The 19,503-nt window shown below is 50.3% G+C and overlaps 1 protein-coding gene across 2 annotated transcripts in view; it reads left to right on the plus strand.

The window, feature by feature from the left end:
* PC (pyruvate carboxylase) overlaps positions 1-19,503 on the plus strand; it is a 197,917-nt gene that overhangs the window by 8,987 nt on the left and 169,427 nt on the right. Inside the window, exon 2 of one of the 2 annotated variants that reach the window (XM_075004951.1) lies at positions 6,741-6,941. The exons of the other annotated variant lie outside the window; for it this stretch is intronic. The gene's annotated coding sequence lies outside the window, so the exon portion shown is untranslated. The remainder of the gene's footprint in view (positions 1-6,740; positions 6,942-19,503) is intronic. 2 annotated transcript variants of the gene reach the window in all.

Raw genomic sequence — 19,503 nt, forward strand, 5'->3', positions numbered from 1 at the left:
ACAAAGTGGCTTAATGGCCAGCGAGTTCTCCTGGGGGGTGGGAAATGTGGACTCAGTTTCCAGCTCTGCACACGGACTTCCTTGGTGACCTCACGCAAATCCCTTGGCTTTCCCGTGCCTCAGTTTCCCACCTGTAAAACAGCAGAGGCTGATATCATTGCCCTGCCCTACGTGTGCCTCTACTGTATAGCGCTCTCTATATCAACACGCTTTACGAAACAGCTGTTTCCCCCGTCATAAGTGGGGAAACTGAGGCACAGAGCGGCGCTGCGACCTGCCTAAGGCCACCCATGAGTCAGGGGAAATTCTGGGAGTAGAACCCAAGTCTCCAGCCCAGCACTTAGTTCCTGGGCCACACAGCCGCTGCTACGTTGTTTTGTTGTGGGGAACAATTAACCCACCTCAGAGATAGGGGACTGATATACCTGCCAGCAGCAGCGTTCTGTTGACTCCTGGAGGTGTACCAATGGGCTGTGTCTCCAAGCTACAAAAGGCAGGTCGTCACTGCAGGGTTAATGAGTGGGGTGTCTGAATCGGAGCAGCAGAGTGGTAACGGAGTTACTGTGTCGTTAACTTACTGGCACTGCGCTCTCCCATCTGCATGGCCGGCCCCTCTCTGAGGGCACATGCCAAGGCTCTCTGCACTCCAGGAAGCTGCACCCTGCTGACTTCTTTCCTGGTGGATTGCGGGAGAACGTGTCTGTGCTGAGAAGCTGCAGGGGGTGTTTTGTGGGAAGGCGTTGGACTCCCTCATTCCTGTGATTTAGCTCGTGTCCTCCCCGCACGGGAGTCAGTTACCAGTCTGAGCAAAGCAGCGCTCACCCAGGCCAACTAGCCCAACCTGAAAGCACCACTGAACTTCAGGCTGCGTCCCCGAAGGTGGGGGTGTCGGGCAGCATTTTTCCCCATAACACACTGGCACAGAAACCGAGAATGCAACGGGGCTGCAGGAACTGTGGGACAGAGACCCACAATGCATTGCTGACACTGTCAAACTTAGCAGAGATGATGGGGACACACTGTGTCAACTTTCTGAACACGTGTGGACACTCGCCAGCGGCTTCAATAAATTCAGCTTTATTTCCTAGTGCAGACATAGCCTCAGAGCCTGGCTAACTGCGGTTGGCTTACTCAGGGTGATTTTGTGTGCACAAGCCCTTGCGCCCAAACAGCCAGTTGCTGGCTTTAAACAAATAAAAAGTGAGATTCTGGGTAGCAAACACTCAGCGTCAGAATAGGGGCTGGAGGGGTAGCGGGGGGAGGCTGCACCCAGTCTTCACTGGTTCCCTCACAGAATTTCTCACTGTAACTCAGCTTCCCCGTGGAGGTCACTTCCTGGATGAAAAGCAGCCCAAGGTTCCTTTTTAAGATCCATTTGTAATTAACAGCGAGTTAATTCTTTAACAAAGTCGCATCCTGAGCGGTCATTCAAAGTTGTTGGTTTTGGGGTGTTTCGGCTGAAGCATTAGATGTGCTAATTAATAGGGCCTTACCCTAACAGTGAGGTAGGTTCATCTCATTCCCATTTTACAGACAGGGAAACTGAGGCAAGTTCACACAAGGAGACCATGTTGCTCAAGACAGCTGGTGTTTATCCAGGGCTTACCATACTTCCTAAATCCCTAAGGGGACTGGAAGTTCGCAGCCTGGGTTCAACGCCACTGTTTCGACTACATTCCCAGAGCTGAGAATTAACCCAGAAGTCCTGACTGCCTGTTGTCCAGCTGCTTTATTTGACCCCCTGCTCCTTCTAGTACTATGGTAGCATAGAAAGTTTCCCACTGAGATCAGGGCCTTGTCCGACTGGGCATGGTCTGGACATGCTGTGAGAGACAGTCCCTGCCCCAGCAAAACTACAATCTAACTAGACTTGGCAAACTGAGGGAGAGAGGAGGGAAATTACATGCCCAAACACTTGCAGCAGGTCAGTGACACAGCCCAGAATGGAAGCCGGGTCTCACATCTTGCGCATTAAGTCCTAGGATCTAGTCCTGACTGGTATGCATTTGAGCTAAATTTGCAGTGCTAGCATTAGGGGATAATTTTTTTAAATTTGCAGACAGCAAAATTGGCTGTTGTCAGAGACAATAAATATACGGCACGCAATGGCCCTGTTTAGTGCCCCTTTGCAGGGTAGAACTGCACGGAAAACAGGCTTTTGGAAGGAACAAAGAAACCAGGTTGAAAAGAAAACAGTGCCTTTATCACACAGTGTAGGCCAGGCCACTCAACTAATTTTCTTCCATTTGTAGCCCTTCCAGCATCCCCAGTGGGAGTTTACAAGAAGTTTCTTATTATAACAACAACTGTGTATCTCATACAGTTCCTTTCATCTTGAATTCCCCTAGGCATGTTGGAAATGTGTAACTGAAATACAAGCGATATGGCTGTTGCATCAGCCGCTGCTGACATGTAGCTGTCTCTGGGGTGGAACACAACAGCCTGTTTGTGCACTTACTGTCCAGTGGAGCTGACCTTCCACTGAGCTTTCACACCTCTCCAAGCTGTTGTTCTGGTTCTCTGCAGGCTCGATGTTGTACCATAACAAGGGCAGCTAACTTCTGGCACAATTTACCATGAGCCATGGTGGAGTCACCATCCCTGGAAATATTAAAAGCAAGACGGGATGTTTTCCTAAAAGCTCTGCTCTACATCCACCGGCTGTTCATCGAAGGAATCCCTACGGTCTGGGTTTATCCCACAGACCAGACTAGATGGTCACAGTGGTTCCTTCTGGCTTTCTAATCTCTGACTGTTGTGTCACTCACACACCTACTGGGTGTGAAAACAACGAGAAGTCCTGTGGTACATTATAGCCTAACAGATTTTTTGGAGCATAAGCTTTGGTGGGCAAAGACCTGCTTTGTCAGATGCATGCGTGGCAAAGCTTATGCTCCAAAAAATCTGTTAGGCTATAATGTACCACGTCCTCCACGTTGCTCAGCCCAACATCGAAATAGGCGCAGCGAGGGAACGTCTACACATCAAAGTAGCACACATCGAAATAGGGATGCCAGGCACAGCTGCAGACAGGGTCACAGGGCGGACTCAACAGCAAGCCTCTCCCTTAAAGGGCCCCTCCCAGACACAGTTGCACTAAACAACACAAGATACACAGAGCTGACAACTGGTTGAAGACCCTGTGCCTGCAGCATAGATCCCCAGCTGCCGCAGAAGCAGCCAGAAGCCCTGGGCTAAGGGCTGCTGCCCACGGTGACCATAGAGCCCCGCAGGGGCTGGAGAGAGAGCATCTCTCAACCCCCCAGCTGATGACCGCCATGGAGGACCCAGCAATTTCGACGTTGCGGGACGCGGATCGTCTACACGGTCCCTACTTCGACGTTCAACGTCGAAGTAGGGCGCTATTCCTATCTCCTCATGAGGTTAGCGACTTCGACGTCTCACCGCCTAACATCGAAGTTAACTTCGAAATAGCGCCCGACGCGTGTAGACGCGACGGGCGCTATTTCGAAGTTGGTGCCGCTACTTCGAAGTAGCGTGCACGTGTAGACGCAGCTCAGGGGATCAATCACTGCAACGCTCATCTTCCAGTAAGGGTAAACGGGCCCCTGTGTGTGTTTGAAGGTCACTTACTTGGGCTAGTTATACAGTCAGCGAGGAGTGTGGAAAGCTTGCACCCCTTCGCCAACAGAGCTGTGCTGCCGAACCCGCCGGAGCAGACGCCTGTACAGACAGGAGAAGAATTCTGTTGCCACTGGTGTCATAGGGCCAGCAGAAGAATTCCCATCAGCTTGAGCTGCGCCTCCCCAGTGGGCTCTCCTGGCACAACGATCCTGGGCTAACTATTCTGGCACAGGTTTTGTAGTGTGGACAAGCCCACAGTCTTTCTGTGCCTTGGTCCTGCCGTGTGCAGTCGCGGGATAACAACACCTCCCTGCCTCGTAGGGGGCGGGGTACCTCCAATTAAAGTGCAAGGGGGACTTCAGTGAGTATGCCTGATCTAAGCACCTCAGCTGGGGACACGGTAATTAGTAGGATTTTAGCTAGTGAAAAAAAATCAGTGCCTGCTCATTGCCGCAGACCTGCTCTGATTCAGTTGCAGTTGATAGCTTGGTGAACCAGTCCGGCCAGCAGGGAACCTTGGCAGCAGCTCACTCTGCAAGATTCAGTTCAAGCCACCTGCTGTGTTGACCCACACAGCGAAGGTCAAAAGTTAGCTTCCCTTTAATTTTATGCAGCGCTAAAGGCCAAGTGGTCGATATGCAGTTGACAGGGCAGGAAAGCGCTTCCCAATTAATGCAACAGTGCTGCTTGTGCTTTCTCCTTGGTAAATGGGTCCTTCCTCGTGTCCTTCTAAGCTCAGCAGAACCCTGCTGAGCTTGATCCAGTGCTCCCAATACAAGATCTGCCTGGAGCCAGTGAAGTAACTGGATGGGAGGCAGAGGGTGAGAGCTTCCTGGGGAACTTTTTTGTTTTCTTTTTGTGAAAATTCAAAGACTGAACCCCTCCATTGGGAAAAACTCCCTTGGTGCTCATGGGAGCTGTAGTTCATGTGCCTCTTGTTCCGGTTCTCTTCTATGTGCTGAACATTCTGGTCCAACTACATCTCCCACAATGCACCTTGCTGCCCCATCTTGGAGAGGGGAGACAATGCATCATGGAAGTCCATGGCCATCATGGGGGATGTTGTCTGGCCAGGGACCTTGGCCCATAGAGGAGAACAGACACATGAGATACCCAAGTGACAGCTGCTGTGAATTCAAAGGGACAGTCCCCTCTTGAAAATAACAGGCACAATGGTATCAGCTGTGCTGGCTTGATCACTAAAGTTTCTCTGCCTGTGGCATGGCGAGCTGGTGTCTGTTCTTGCTCCTGCATCACCAACCTCCTATTACAGGGCCAAATAGGGTCTCCTGCACACACCCACTGAAAGGGATGGGCGGCAGGGGGCTGCTGGTACTCTGGGAGTGGCAGTTATTGCAGAAGAAAGGAAGAACCCATTGTAATAATGTCCCTGGTTGAGTGAACCTGGGACCACTGGACCTAATAGCATGAGTTGGATTTTATAGACTGGATCTGAAGCCTGCAGGTTGTACCCTCAAAAGGAAGAGAGTCCTGCTTCGATGGGCCCGAGATGGGCAGCAGAGTTTGCCGTCTCAAGACAGCCAAAGAACTAGGTCCATTCTCTTGAAGGGTCTGGCCTGTATACACACTCTGGCCTTCAGAGGGAGACAAAGAATCACGCTGCATTACCCAGAGCAAGAAAGAGAGTTAATCAGAATTTTTTCCTGTGGAAAGATTTTTGCTGAACAATACAGTTTTGTCAAAACGGGGCACGTCACAGAGAATGTCAATATGAATGATAAAAGTTTTGGTTTCCCCTGCAGGGATTTTCATTTCAGGTTCAGGTTTGAAAAGGAAAACTGTAGTTTTTCCTCAATATCTCATTTTGTTTTTAAAAGCCGTTAATTACTAGCACATGAAAACGTCCCTCTTCGGTTGAAATGAGAATTGCTATTTTGTTTTGACTTAAATTCCACTTGGATGTGCTTGTTTTTAAAAGTCACGAACCCTGAAAATGAGACTTTCATCAAGATGAAAAAGCAGTCCAGTAGCATTTTAAAGACTAACAAAATAATTTATTAGGTGCTGAGCTTTCGTGGGACAGAGACCTGTCCCACGAAAGCTCGGCACCTAATAAATTATTTTGTTAGTCTTTAAAGTGCTACTGGACTGCTTTTTTATTTTGATAGTATATAGACTAGCATGGCTTTTTCTCTGTTACTATTTAATCAAGACGGAGATTTGGAAACAATTTTTTGATGTAATGTGTCATTATGGTTGAAAACAAAAACACCAGACAAACAGCCCCCTCTGCACCCCCCCCCCCCCGTAACAAAACAAAACTCAGAAGCAACAATTCTGAAACAAAATGATACATAATACACCTTCTGACTGAAAATGTCATTTCATTTTTTTCCATGCAAAATCCTCCCAAGACAAAATTACGCTATCTGGTTGAAACTTCAAGTGGAGAAAATAATTTTGATTTCAATTGTTCGGTTTTTTGTTTTGCCCTTCCCAAAAATGAAATGATGCTTTCCTCAGAAGGATGAAGTGGGTTTTATTCATGAAAGTGTATGCCCTAATAAATCTGTTCATCTCCAAGGAGCATAGGACGCCTTGTTTTTACAGCTACAGATAATATATTGGCCTGCATAACTTTTTACTAAGGCAAAGTTACAAGACAGCATAACAAGACGGACTCGCACGTCGTGTTTTCAAGATCCAGTCAATAGTCAAAGGATCTGGCTCACGATTCTGACTTGCTGGCTGGGGAGTGATGGAAAAGGCTGGCCACATTTCTCAATAAGGGTGGCGGTCTTTTTTAAAAAGAAACACAAATGTGACGTGCCCCACCTGTGTTTATTTGAAGTGGTTTGGAACTTTCTGTGGACCGCCCAAAATTCCCTTCCCCCACCCCCCCAGTGTGTTTAAAGCATTTCAGACTCAATGAAATGTTTGGGCTCAATAGATGGGAATCAGGTTGAACATAAAGGCCGTGTGGTATGCAGGAGGTCAGACTGGTTGACCAAATGATCTTGGAATCTTTGAAACTATGTAAGACTTTTTTTTTTAAAGCTCTGAAGTTCCTTGAGGGGAAATGTCATTGGTTTTTCCCACTGTTTGTAGTAATGCAGATGGGAAGGGAGTACAGATGGGTCAACCCAACTCTGTTCAATGAAATTAAAACCCCTCATTGTGTCTTTCTATTGTAGGACTGAAGATGGCTAGAAAGAGAGAGGTCTAGAGGAGACCAGTGGCAGGGTGAGGGATGCTTCTAGAGAGACTTCACAGAAGGAGGAGGAATAGAAAAGAAGAGGAGAGAAAAAAGGCAGATGTGAGAAAAATATAGTGAGAGACCTGCTAGGTGTAATCAGCCATGCTTGGAAAATACAGTCTTTCAACGGGAGACAAAGGTAACTATTAGCTTATAATTAAGTGAACGAACGTCACTCTGTCTGGCCGTGCTGAGGGTATGTGTACATTGCGGCTGGGGGTGGGATGTCCCGGCGTGAGTAGCCAGTCACATAAGTGCTCTTCCCACACTAACGCAGAGTAGCCATGTGGCCATGGTGGGCCCAGGCAGTAGCTCAGGTTAGCCATCCTCGGGGACGGGCGATTTGGACTCTGGTGCAGGGGTGATAAACTTTTTATGTTGGGCCCCGCTTTTCATCCTGGTGATTAGTAGAGCCTCTCCCCCCTCAACCTGTCTAATGTAAGCCACACCGACGGAAATGTCGGTGATGTTCATATGAAAAAAGAAACCCCTTTCGGCACGTGTAAGAAGATAAGTCGGCAGAGTGTAAAAAACGTTATGAATCGGTATAGAAATGTGAACACACAGACATAACAACAGTAACAGGGCTCAACATTCTAATGAGCTGGATGAGCCTGAGACCCAGCAGCTGATCGTGCTGCACTCCGCTTATGAAATTTCACCCCCCGCACCAGGGTGGCCTGTCCCCCACTTTGTGCACCCCTGCTCTATGGGCTGGCCCAAGCTGCTGCAATGCTGCCATGGCCACACAGGTCCTTCGAATGCATCAGCCCGAGCAGAGCTAGTAAGCTGTGGCCTGCCTAGGTCGGAAACCTCCCAGCTGCAGCGCTGAGTTCCTGCTATCATTTCGGCAGGAAACTTTAGGGGCTGCAGCTGTGCCAGGTTCATTTATTATTCGTCTCTGGGAGTTGTTTAAACTAACTCAGATTGAGAGTAGTCCACGCAGGGAGCGAACCCAGAATGGTTAAGCTGCTTTCAATTCACAGTTGAGTTGTTAGAAGTCCCCTTTATATCATTCCCTGTAGCAGGCTGACTGGGAGCTTCTTCTAGCCTGGTGCAATCTTTGGATGTTCTTTCGTTGCTCCACTGGCCTCTTCAGCCCCCGGCTTAAAACTCACAAATCATTCACCCTGGAATTCCAGCAAACAGCCTGCAGGCAGTTCCATCGAGAGGGGATTACCTAGGAGGCAGGTAAATAGGCAAGCCACTAGGCAGCCTACCAGTTTTAAGCTGCATTCTCGGCCACAGGCTGATTGCCTTTGGTCTCAGCCGAGGAGGGGTGAACTCAGCTGTTGGATCAGCTTGCAGTGTTGGCAGAGGTAAGCAGCATGGGGATAGTGCTTTCTGTAACTTGGCACACTTAGCTTTCCTTTGCAGATGCGTGGGCCTTTGCAACATGCAAAACGTGACCTCTCTTGCCTACAGGCTGCCCATAAATATGCACAGACAAGCCCTTGTCTTGACTGGGCTAAGTGGTCAAGTTTAGATCTGCTTTGCTGACATGTGCTAGTTAAACCCAGCCAGACCGTGGCCTTTCCTCGGGCAGATACAAGGTTAAAACTTCTTCTCTCAAGTTTCACCTGTCAGATTGTCACCTAAAATCTTGCTGTCTGTGCTAACCTTTCTCCCTCGCATGGGCAGCAACAGAGGCTTAGCAAGGATGTGTTCGCAAAGCCCAGCATTCAGCCTTGCCGGTAAAGAAACGTGTGTGCTAGAAACCCATTTCCAGGGTGAATGATCTGCAAATTTTGAGCGGGGGCGAAGAGAGTGGAGAAGGTCACTGGAAGATTTCATTAGAGGACGCTCCATGTCAACCTAACTAAAGGGAAAGTATATGTAGGGGAGTATGGAGTGGCTGGCTGCTCCACCTGGCTGCTTTTCAGTCAGTCCTCAGTTTTTCCGCTTGTGTTTGGTAGCGGGAAATGTCCTGAAGTGGAAGGATGCTCCAGCAGCTGCAACTTGGCTGACGTGGGTTCAGCCCCCTGCTCTGCCACAGACTTCCCCTATGAATTTGCTCCTATCACTTAGCTTGCCTGACTCAGGTTGTCTGTCTGTACAGTGGGGGTAACGAAATATTAAGGAGGCCTTTGGAAGTGTGTGTATTTTGCAGTGGTGAATTGGTGCTTTTCTGTCATTACCATTTTGAACCAAACCAAGGTTTGTTGTTTGAGGAATAGCCTGAAATTGCAAATAAGGAGATCTGCAACAGTGTGTGTGTTTGGGGGGCAGGGCTGGATGCAATGTCTGCATTGATATAGCACAGTAATAGTTTAGACTAAAGGAGCACCCTCTGGGTAGTTTATGCAAGACCAGGCTAAGAGGTAATGTGATCCTGATCAGTCAGCCCCTCAGCCAGGAGGAGGTTTCTGAGAGCAAAGGGCTCTGTGTCCAGTAATTAAAAGCGGAACAAGATGGAGTGGCTGGAGAATCTGTCTCAAAGGGCCCAAAAAGGCCACTTGAGCCTGATGACTGAGGTCCCGGAACCCTGGGTTCTATTTCTGACTGGCTGCACAGCCTTGGGAGAGCTTGCTTTGTGTATCTGCCCTCAGGAGCAGAGGGACAGTGTAATGCAGTGGTGCCCAATAGGAATTCAAAGAGCGCAACACTTGTGGTTGTCGTCTTTCCATGTTCGCCACGCTTCCCCCACCCCTGGCTCTAAATAAATGCCTTCCCCCTCTTCCAGAGCCAGGCACTCCCAGCCCTCCCCCGGTTCTAATTCAATGCCATCGACTCACCAGAGCTGCCACCAGAACCTCTGCGGCTGCTACGCGCTTCTCCCACCAAGCGGTGGGTTGCCAGCGTGGAGCAGGCGGACGGCACTCCCCAGGTGCAGCTCTCGGGAGGAGACACAGTTAAAGGCTCCAGGAGCTGTGTGCTGCTCGAGAGAGCCGTACTCACTACATGTGGTGGACACCCCTGATGTAATGGTTCAGGTGCTGACCCAGGACACCTGGGTTCTTTCCATTCCCTGCTCAGCTACAGGCCGTGGGCAGGTCATTTGATCTCTCCTTATCTCTGTTCTCCCCATCTCTAGGAGGGGCAGAGAGGTACTCACCTTGGCCCTGTGGCCCCTATGTTTGCACAAGCCTATCAAGTGCTTGATGGCTTCAGTTCTCCACCCTCCTGATTCTGACCAGCTCACCCAGTGACAGGATATAAACCCCTTGCAGCCTGGGGGAATTCAGTGTGGGTGGTTTCCCAGAAAAGGCTCAAGACCTCCCTGGTGTATGCTGGGTCAGCACGGGGGCAGTGCTCCGGCCTAGGCAGCTCCTTGGCCCCTAACAAGGTGAGAACATGTTTCCATACTAACAATTGATGCTTTCTGCTTTGGGGCCAGAGGCTTTAAGTTCTGTTTGGGCTTGAGCCTTGCAGATTGGAGGAGACCTTGTTCTGGCAGAGCTTAACCTCCTTTGAAAGAGGGGCTCCAGGCTTGTTGGGGTCTGTGCAGAGACAGGGACCCCTTTGTGCCAGGTCCAGTTGAGGTCTGTGCAGCAACCAACATGAAGGGGCCCCAGTTTCTGAGGTCTGTGCAGTGCCTGGAACAAAGGGACTCCGGTCTGCATTACATCCAATTATATCTGTTCTCTTCTTATATGTCTGAAGCCTTGTGCCACAAGTGGCTGCGTTTCCTACTGGCTGCCTTTTATACAGAGAACAGAGCTGCCCCCAGCAGAGGGAGGTGGCACAGGAGGGGTGTGACTGTTATAGCCCAGGCTGTAGCACTGTGTCTCTGGTGAGATCCATTTGAAGACAGACAGCATGGGAACGGCGGGGGAGTTGTGATTAATGGATGTTTCTATGGTGCCCAGACCCCTTCACCCAGCCAGGGGTTTGCTTTGTGACAGGTGCTGCCCAGATACACGGTGAAAGACAAGCTTTGCCCTGAAGAGCTCACTGCCTGACAAGCTGACAGGGGAGGGATAGCTCAGTGGTTAGAGTATTGGCCTTGTCAACCCAGGGGTGTGAGTTCAGCCTTTGAGGGGGCCTTGCAGGGGTCTGGGCAGGCTGGTGATAGGTCCTGCTGTGAGCGCAGGGGGCTGGGCTCAACGACCTCTCAAGGTCCCTTCCAGCTCTGAGATGTGTACCTATCTCTGTGTTATAAACCTGTGGCGTGAAGGTGTTTCCCTCTCAGCTCCTCAGAATAGGAGCGGCCGCCAGCTCGGCACTACACCATGCTGCGTTTTGCGACGCCGGCAGGCGTGTCAGGAATGTAGCAGGCTGCCTGCCTGCAGCGCGGCCGTAGAAAGGAATTCGCAGCAGAGCTGAGATTAGCCTTGTTCCTGGGTGTAGCAGCACATGAGCAGACTGGGCATAAAGGCAAAAGACCTCGTCTCGTCCCACTGCCCCCACCCACCCAGTGTGGGCACAAGGTTTTATTTCGTGTGGTTTATAAAATCTCCGAGCCAGGGCCGTGTTTAGGTGATCAGGGCTCCAGGTTACCCTTCCTGAAAGACTGATCTCGGCCACAGCCTGGGCAGCGCCTGGCACGACAGAAACCCAGGTCAGTGCCTGGGGACTGTAGTGGAATACAACCAACGATTAGAGGCTCCTGTTGTCATGCCAGGTGCTGCTGGGCCCTGGCCAAGACTGGTGTCCCTGCTGTGCTGGGCACTTAACCACAACCCTTTCCTTTCGAAACTGTGTGTACTTTGGCTTCTGATCGCTGTAAATGAAGTGTTTCAGTGAAGTTCATGCAGCCTGCCTTGTGCCTCTGTGTGCTGTGAGCAGACTCATGACTTCCTTATCCCTGAGTGCCCAGTACAAACAGCTCTGAGACTTATTTATAGAACCTTCAATGACTCAGGTCAGCCTTAGGGAGTGCCCAGGATGCCCAGCTTTTAAATAGGGCTAAGTTCAAGTCAATCCCACCCCTGAAAATGATGCTCTTAAGCCATGTGGCCGCTAGGGGGAAGCAACACAATTAGGGAATGGTGTGATGTGGTGGACTCGGGACTCTCAGGGTCTGGTCCCAGCTCTACTGACCTGGCCTAAGAATGGCCAGACAGGGTCAGGCCCATGGCCCAGCTAGGCCAGGAACCTGGCTTCCATAGTGGCTGGAGGCAGGTGCTTCAGAGGGCATGAACGGAACAGGCAGTTGTCAGGGGTGCCCTCTGCTGGTGCCCATAGTAGCTTCTGCAAAAGTGACCTAGGGAAAATTCTTTCCCTTCTTGGTGGCTCAGTCCCCACCCCTGCCCCTCCCAGCTTCTCTCCTGAGATGTGGGATTCTTGGGCAAGTCCCTTCCCCGTTCTGTGCCTCACTTTCCCCGCCCGCGCGTGGTTTCTTTAGACCAGGGTGTTGCATGAACCTCTGGCTTCAGGAAGCTAATCCCTTACACTGCTTTTTCTGCCCATTACCCTGCTGTGGCTGCTGGACTCTGCCTCGTGTCCCCGTGCCCCTCCCCACTGTGACAGCTGGCCCCTGTCCTGGACTAGGTCCCTCTTTGACCCTGGAGTGCTGGGCAGCATGACCCCAGCCCAGGGAGGCCTAAGCAACACGACCTCAGCCTTTGCTGGAGAGCCATCCCCAGTCTTCCCAGGCAGTGTGACCAGCCCGACCCCTTGGCCAGCTAAGCCTCCACTGTGAGCACAGGCCAGTCACGATGGCTGGAAAGGCCCCAGCACTGGGGGAACGATTTTCTGCCCCCCCCCCCCCCCCCCCGCATCCTCTGGCAGGAGAACTGGAGGGGGCCTGGAGGTAGAGCATGGGCAGGTATGTGTCAGGCTGCTGGTGTCTGTGATACCTGCTGCCCATGCTTCACACGGTGAGCTTGTGAGGGAAGACAGGTATCAGAGAGGGAGCTGTGTTAGTCTGTGTCTTCAAAAACAACCAGAAGTCCTGTGGCACCTTATAGGCTAACAGATATTTTGGAGCATAAGTTTTTGTGCTCAAAGACCTGTTTCGTTAGATGCAACGGCTGATGAAGCGGGTCTTTGCCCGCAAAAGCTTATGCTCCAAAATATCTGTTAGCCTATAAGGAGCGACAGGACTTCTTGTTTCTTGTAAGGAAAGAGACTCTCTCACTGTTGATTCATACAGCAAAATGGGGGTGGGGTTGGGGGTGCTGGACCCAGTGAGGATCTGTGCTGCTCCTGGCATGATACAGTCCTGTTCTCAGCTGGGGTCTGTGTCTTGCCAGTGCAAAGGGGGCCCAGAGCTCAGTCAGAGCCTAAAGTATAAATAGTAGTGCCAGCCTCAGGTGATCACTTTCACAGCTATTGTGAGCAATTGATATCTAGGGGCAAAGAGCCGCCATCCTCTTGTCTGACTCTGCTGCCTATAGGAATGGCGTAGCTGAAGTTGATGTACTTAGATCTGCTTACAGTGGTGTCTTCCTGTTGACTCCCCTCGCGCTTCTCACTGAGTACCGTAGTCAACGGGAGAGTGATCCGTGGTTGATTTATCTTGTCTTTACTAGACGTGATAAATCAACCCCTGCTGGAGTGATCACTATCCTGAGGATCCAACCCATAGTGAAGACTTGCCAAGAGCCACAAACTTCCAGGCTGGAAAGGAGCATTCTCATCTCAGGTCAGGTCCCAAGGGTACCAGATTGCAGAGGTTCAACCTGTATATCGTTCCCATGTCACCACGTGGAATATCACCAGCATAACCCAAGGCAGATCTCAGTTTCCATTGGCTGCACCTTGTGGAGGGCCTTGTTCTTTATTTTTCCTGTCTGGGGTTATGCTGGTGATGTCCCACGTGGTGACGTGGGAATGATATACACGTTGAATCTCTCCAATCCAGTACCCTCAGGACCTGACCATTGCCGGATGAGAGACTTTGCTGAGCAATGGGAGGTCAGTATTGTCCAGCAGCATTACTAACACTTCCACTGCTTCCTGGGCTCTTGGAAGACATTTAGTGGTAAATTTACAGCACAGAACACTGAGAGCTAAGACTGGTGGCTGGAAACAAATGTTATGGGATGATGGGAAATTAGACCAGATGCATGATAATCCCAGCTAAAGTCATGCCAGATTACGGATGTTGCCGGACCGTAGAGTTCCAGATTAGAGAGGTTCAGCCTGTACTGCGATTCAGCTTTTCAGAGCCGAATAAGGCATTGGAGGATGGTCTGATTCCCATTTAGTTTTAATGAGAATCCAGTCTCCAAATACCTCGGGCTCTGAGAAGCATGAGCCTTAAAGCAAGAAAATACAAGTGTAAACAGAGCACATATGGGCAGAAGGCTGATGTCTCTTTACCCATGACTCCTGAATGGGTGAGATTTACCAGCTGACCCTGCCCCTCTAACACTGAAATCACTCAGTTATTGAATTAAAGATGGGGCAGTGCGTGTTGGATATGACCTAACACAACACTTCCTCTGCAGTCCCCGCTCCGTGCACCTTTCTGCTCTGCTGCGGAACAGCGCCCTTTGGTCTGCAATTTACAAAATAGCCCAATGATTGTAGCAGCCAGAACTCCAGGAGAAGTGGTTACCCATCCGACGAAGCAGGTCTTTGCCCTCGAAAGGTCATGCTCCAAAAAATCTGTTAGTCTATAAGGTGCCACAGGACTTCTCATTGTGTTTGCAGAAATAGACAAACAGGGCTGCCCCTCTGACACCTTCCAAGAAGAAGGCTCACTTTCAGGGCCTTCGAGCCCAGTTAGTGAAGGACTGGATTAGCTAGTGTTTGCACAGTTTCACTGGGGGAACAGATTGTGCCCAGGGATATATGGGAGGCAGGGTTACTTAGTGGCGACTGGTAACGGAGAGGTAGCTGTGTTAGTCTGTATTCTAACAAAACAAACCAGCAGTCATGTAGCACTTTAAAGACTAACATAAATAAATTATTTTGCTCGTGACTGCTGGTTTGTTTGTTTGTTTCGGTGCTGACTGGGGCATTGGACTGTGAGTCAGGATACCTGGATTCTCTTCCTGACCTTCGGCAATTCTCTCTTCCCCTCCCACACTTCCTCCATTGAGACTGGGAGTGAGCTCTCTTTGGTGTAGGCTCAGTCTCTCTCTGGACCAGTGGTGTCCCAAAGCAATGGAACTGATCGCCATATGACTACCCCGCCGCTGCAGCCAGGCACCCTGTCCCACTGCCCCTGGAGCTAGGCACCCTGCACCCCACCCTGGTGACTCGCAAGCCACACCTCCCCAAGCTGCACGGCGGCGCGAGCTGGCCGAGCCAGTCACCCGCACCGCCCGAGCTGTCCACAGCCTGCGCTAGCCATAGGAGGAGCCACCTCCACGCTTGTCCCAACCAGTGGTGGGACGTGCGTGCAGAGGGGTGGAGGGGTCTCCATGCGTGCAGCTCTAACGAGCTGCATTCACCACCTTACGCTGTCCGGTCCGCCGTATGTGGCGAATGGACAGCACATTGGACACCGTGGCTCTTGACACCCTTGCAGCGCGTGGCTGTGGACCTTGATTTTGGTGAGGATCTGTGCAGCATCCGGCGTGAGGGACTGCAGTCTCTGCCAGCTCTTCTAAGGGTTGCCACAGCACACCCCGGGAGTATGCCAAACGTTATCTTGTTCTCTGCTGCTTTTTCTCCCCAGAACAATGGGACAAGTCCAGCGGGATGCCAGCTGCCCTTTAAATACCTCTTACCTTTTAAATTGCTCTCTTTTCAACAGCCTCCACTGACCTTGCGTCTCGATCTGCTTCTGGCAGCATTATCGCCAATGTTTCAGTAAAACTCACCGCTTTTCTCTCGGAGGGTGTGTCTACACAGCCGGTATTTTAAAATAACTGTGTGAGCATCTACACAACACCACTGCTATTTCGAAATAAGTTCAGAAGAGCGGCTGCCTTATTTAGAAATTGTTCAACCTCATTGTACAAGGAACAGCACCTATTTCAAAATAGGGGCTGTGTGGACTGGGAACTCGAGCCTGTTTTGAAATCAGCCTTAAATCGTTGAATGCTGTTTCCAAATGCATTTTGCGTGTAGTTGCACTGTTTAGGAATAAACTATCCCCGAATAACTCCCGAAATCACTCATCCCTGGATGGCCCAGGACCCTAGAGCACTAGGCACTATACAGACAGAGAATGAAAACACAGCTCTTTCCCTAAAGAGCCTTTGGCCTGTGCTGATCAGCAAGATACTTGATGTCAGCTTTCTTTCCCCGGCATGTGCTCCATGCAGAGAACTGTCTGTACAAATTGCTCTCGCCTACCCTAATGGAATGGCTGACTAGTTCATGTCTCATTTCATTCAACAGCTCTTCCAGTCAAAGCAGGGCGACAGGAGCAGTGGTTAGAATACAACCTGGCTCAGACTTCTTGATTGAGTATTAATACTTGGGTGTCTTCCTTATCCAAATATTTTCACGTCCTCTGTTCTGGATGTGGCTTCGCCCATCACAGAATGCGGCTAGCTGTACGTCCGCACCCAGGACTGGGTTAGGACAGGCAGTCCAGAGACATGTGTCCCATGAACTCGGTGATTGCTCACTTGAGGTTAGCTGATGCGAGAGTGGGTTGAAAATTTCCCAGCTGAATGTTTTGCTGTTGGCAAATTCTGATTCAGCAAAATTGCAGTGTTTCACAGGCCTGTCGAAATGATCAACAGGGAATGATTGAAATATTTCTTCTTGGCTTCATTTTGTCAAGAGGCGAAAGTCGTACTGGCTCAGGAATCGAGACGAGCTCGTAGGCTGGCTTGACCCAGGCGCCTCACGTTGGCAACAGACTGGGGATGCAGTTAGGAATTATCCCCTGGGACTTGTTTAGATAAGCCATGTGGGCGTGTTTCCCCTGCGAGTGCCATCTTCATGGCATTTCCACAGAGGGGGTAGTACGTGGTCTCTGCTGAGAGCTCAGAACTGGCTGGTTGCCATGGTTATTGCAGAATGTATGAACAGAAAGTATTTGAAGAATTATGTGACCTGCAAAATATCCTGTTCTGAAGCAGCTGGAGGTGAACCCGATCGCCTGAGGTGGGATGGTTCTTGGACCTAAGGCAACTTAGAGTGCGAAGAGAATAATTATAGAGCTGGAAGGAACTTGAGAGGTCAAGTCCAGTCCCCTGAACTCATGGCAGGACCAAGCACCATATAGACCACCCCTGACAGGTCTGTCTCACCTGCTCTTAAAAATCACCAGTGATGGAAATTCCACATCCTCCCAAGGCAATTGAGTCCTGTGTTTAACCAGTTTTTCCTAATGTCCAACTTAAATCTCCCTTGCTACAATTTAAGCCCAGTTATTTGTATCCTATGCTCAGGGGTTAAGGAGGAGGCAGAACACTTGTTCTCTTTGTAGCAACCTTTTAGGTACTAGAAAGCTGTTATCATGTCCCATCTCCGGTTTTCTTTTTTTTCCTTCTCAGACCCAGTTCTTTGCACCTTTCCTCATAGGGTCGCCAGATGTCCTGCAATCTGTGGGACAGTCCTGAGTATCCCTGACAAGTCCCAGACATTTTTGCTTAGATGCGGGATGCCAGACTTGTCAGGGAAATTCCCTGCCCCTGCCGGCTCCCCGCTGCAGGGCTGCTGGGTACCCACCTCCCTCCCTCAGGATCGCATGGCTGGGGCAAGTCCCACACATCATCCCCTTCTCCCCCTCTGCCCTCCTGGAAAATCTGGCAACCCTACTCATAGGCCATATTTTCTAGACCTTTAATCATGGACTTTTTTGATCCAGGCCTGCCAGTTTTTATGGTCTAGACCAGCGTTTCTTCAAATGCGTTCCACAGAACACCAGTGTTCCGTATACACCTCTCCGGTGTGCTGTGAGCATTGGAAAAAATACACGGATGGTCTCTATTTTCTGTATAACCTTAATAACAACGTTACTACTTCACTGCTGTGGTTCCTGATCGAAGGGCTTCCTTTTGTTTCTCCTGTAGGTGTAGCTTTTTTTTTTTTTAAAGAAAACTTTCATAGGTGTTCCACGTAAGAAACATTTATTGTTTGGTGTTCTGGGGTCTCAAAAAGTTTGGTGTTCTGGGGTGCGCAAAAGAAAAACAGATCTCCGCTTGCTGCAGGCCTGGGCCCCTGCATAGCGCAAAAGAGCCCGAGAAAAGATCTGGAATAGGGGCCAAACGCAGTTACCCGAATGCTGTGTTTTGTGAAAAGAGACAAGGGGTCTGAACGTGTATAATGGGAGGGAGGGCGCAAGGCGGTGCTTGTTTTGCTGAGGTGACACCCTGCCAGTGGCTCCAGCGCTCTCGAATGGATGGACTGGCCGCTGGCTGTGAAAGGGGCATGTTACCAAGTACACATTCTAGTTGGCATTTTATGGTTTTGTGTTTCCGACCCTTCTGCTTGCTCGTGGGTGGTGGGGGGCCCCCAGGCTCCCTCCCCCCGCCTGCTCCTGTTGGTGGCAGAGGCTGGGGAGGGCAGGTTGGGGACCAGGCCACCCTGCCACCTGCCAACTCCCTGGAGCTCAGGGACCAGCAGCTCCACTGTGTGTGGGGGGGCGGGGCTTGGGGAGGCTCATCCTTGGCCACCCCCCTTCTGCCTAAGGCCCCGCCCCGAGCCACAGCCCAACCCCCTCTCACAGAATGGAGTCACTGGCCCCTGAGGTCCAGGGAGTTGACAGGTGGCGCAGATGCCTGACTCCCAGTCTCTGCCGCCCACAGGAGCAGGCTGGAGGAGGGAGCCTGGGGGCCTCTGGTGGAGCGTGGGTGGCACCAGGTGAGGCTGTTTGCGAAGGCCTGGCCTTCCCCCACCTATGATACCTGCCAGCCCTGTGCTTGCTTCAGCTTGGATCTCTATCTTCAGGATCTACTTGATAAAGCCCATTTGTCTCCTTGGTCAGAGCGCACACCCCACCCCTCAGGGCTGAGAGCTGTGGAAAGCGTCACACTGAGTGGGAGCTCGGGAACGGATGCTGGGGGTGCAGGGTGCAGTAAGCATCTTGAAGGCTAGAGTGATTATAAGGTAGAATTGCTTATGACACTGGCTGCTTGCGCCACATTTACAGCAGGGTGAATTTTTTTTTTTTCTCCGTGACCATTCAGCAAAACGTTTTTGACGCACAAGTGACATTTTTTTAAACATTTTCCAGCTAATTGGAAAGTGGAGAAAAATTACTTTGCGGGTCAGCAAACCATTTTGTGTCACTTGCAATGAGACGTCGTGTTTCGAGCATTTGAAAACACTTTACATTTCTTTTTTTTTAAAAAAAAAACAAAACTGTAAAGGAAATTTTGGACCAAAAAGGCATTTTGAACTGGAAAATGGAAATGTTCCCTTTTTGAAATTATTGAATTGAAACCTAGGGACTTGGGTGGATTTATGATTTTAACTTTCTTTCACTGAAATAATTTGAGAACCACCACCCTGAATATAGAAAATGGTCCAGAGTTTCCAAATGTGCATTCTTCAGTGCAAGAAAAGCTTCTGCTGGAAACTTTCTCCTAGTTCCATCTGCCTTGCTTGGACTTCCCCGACTATCCATGTGATCTAACCTTTATGCCGCCTCTACCCCAGGAGGCTCAGCTCGGGGGAGACATTACTATTGCTACCACTCAGACTTGGCATGCTGAGTAGCTAGTGTGGCATCTGTCAAACTGTCGTAAAGGTAGATAACGATGCCTGAGACACCCACTATGGGCTCCAGATGGCACTGTGTGCGGGCAGGTTGAAAGCACGGCGGAGCGCGTTCAGCAATGTGAGAGGCTGAAATGGAACTGTTGTGATGGGGGCTGACAAAAATCTTCCAGATGCCTTGTTCCTGAGGAATGCTTTCTGCTTAAAAACCAATGCTTCAAAAACAAATCCTCCCCTGGGAT

Source organism: Carettochelys insculpta, chromosome 11 (assembly GCF_033958435.1).
Source record: "Carettochelys insculpta isolate YL-2023 chromosome 11, ASM3395843v1, whole genome shotgun sequence".
Classification (NCBI taxonomy): Eukaryota; Metazoa; Chordata; order Testudines; family Carettochelyidae; genus Carettochelys; species Carettochelys insculpta.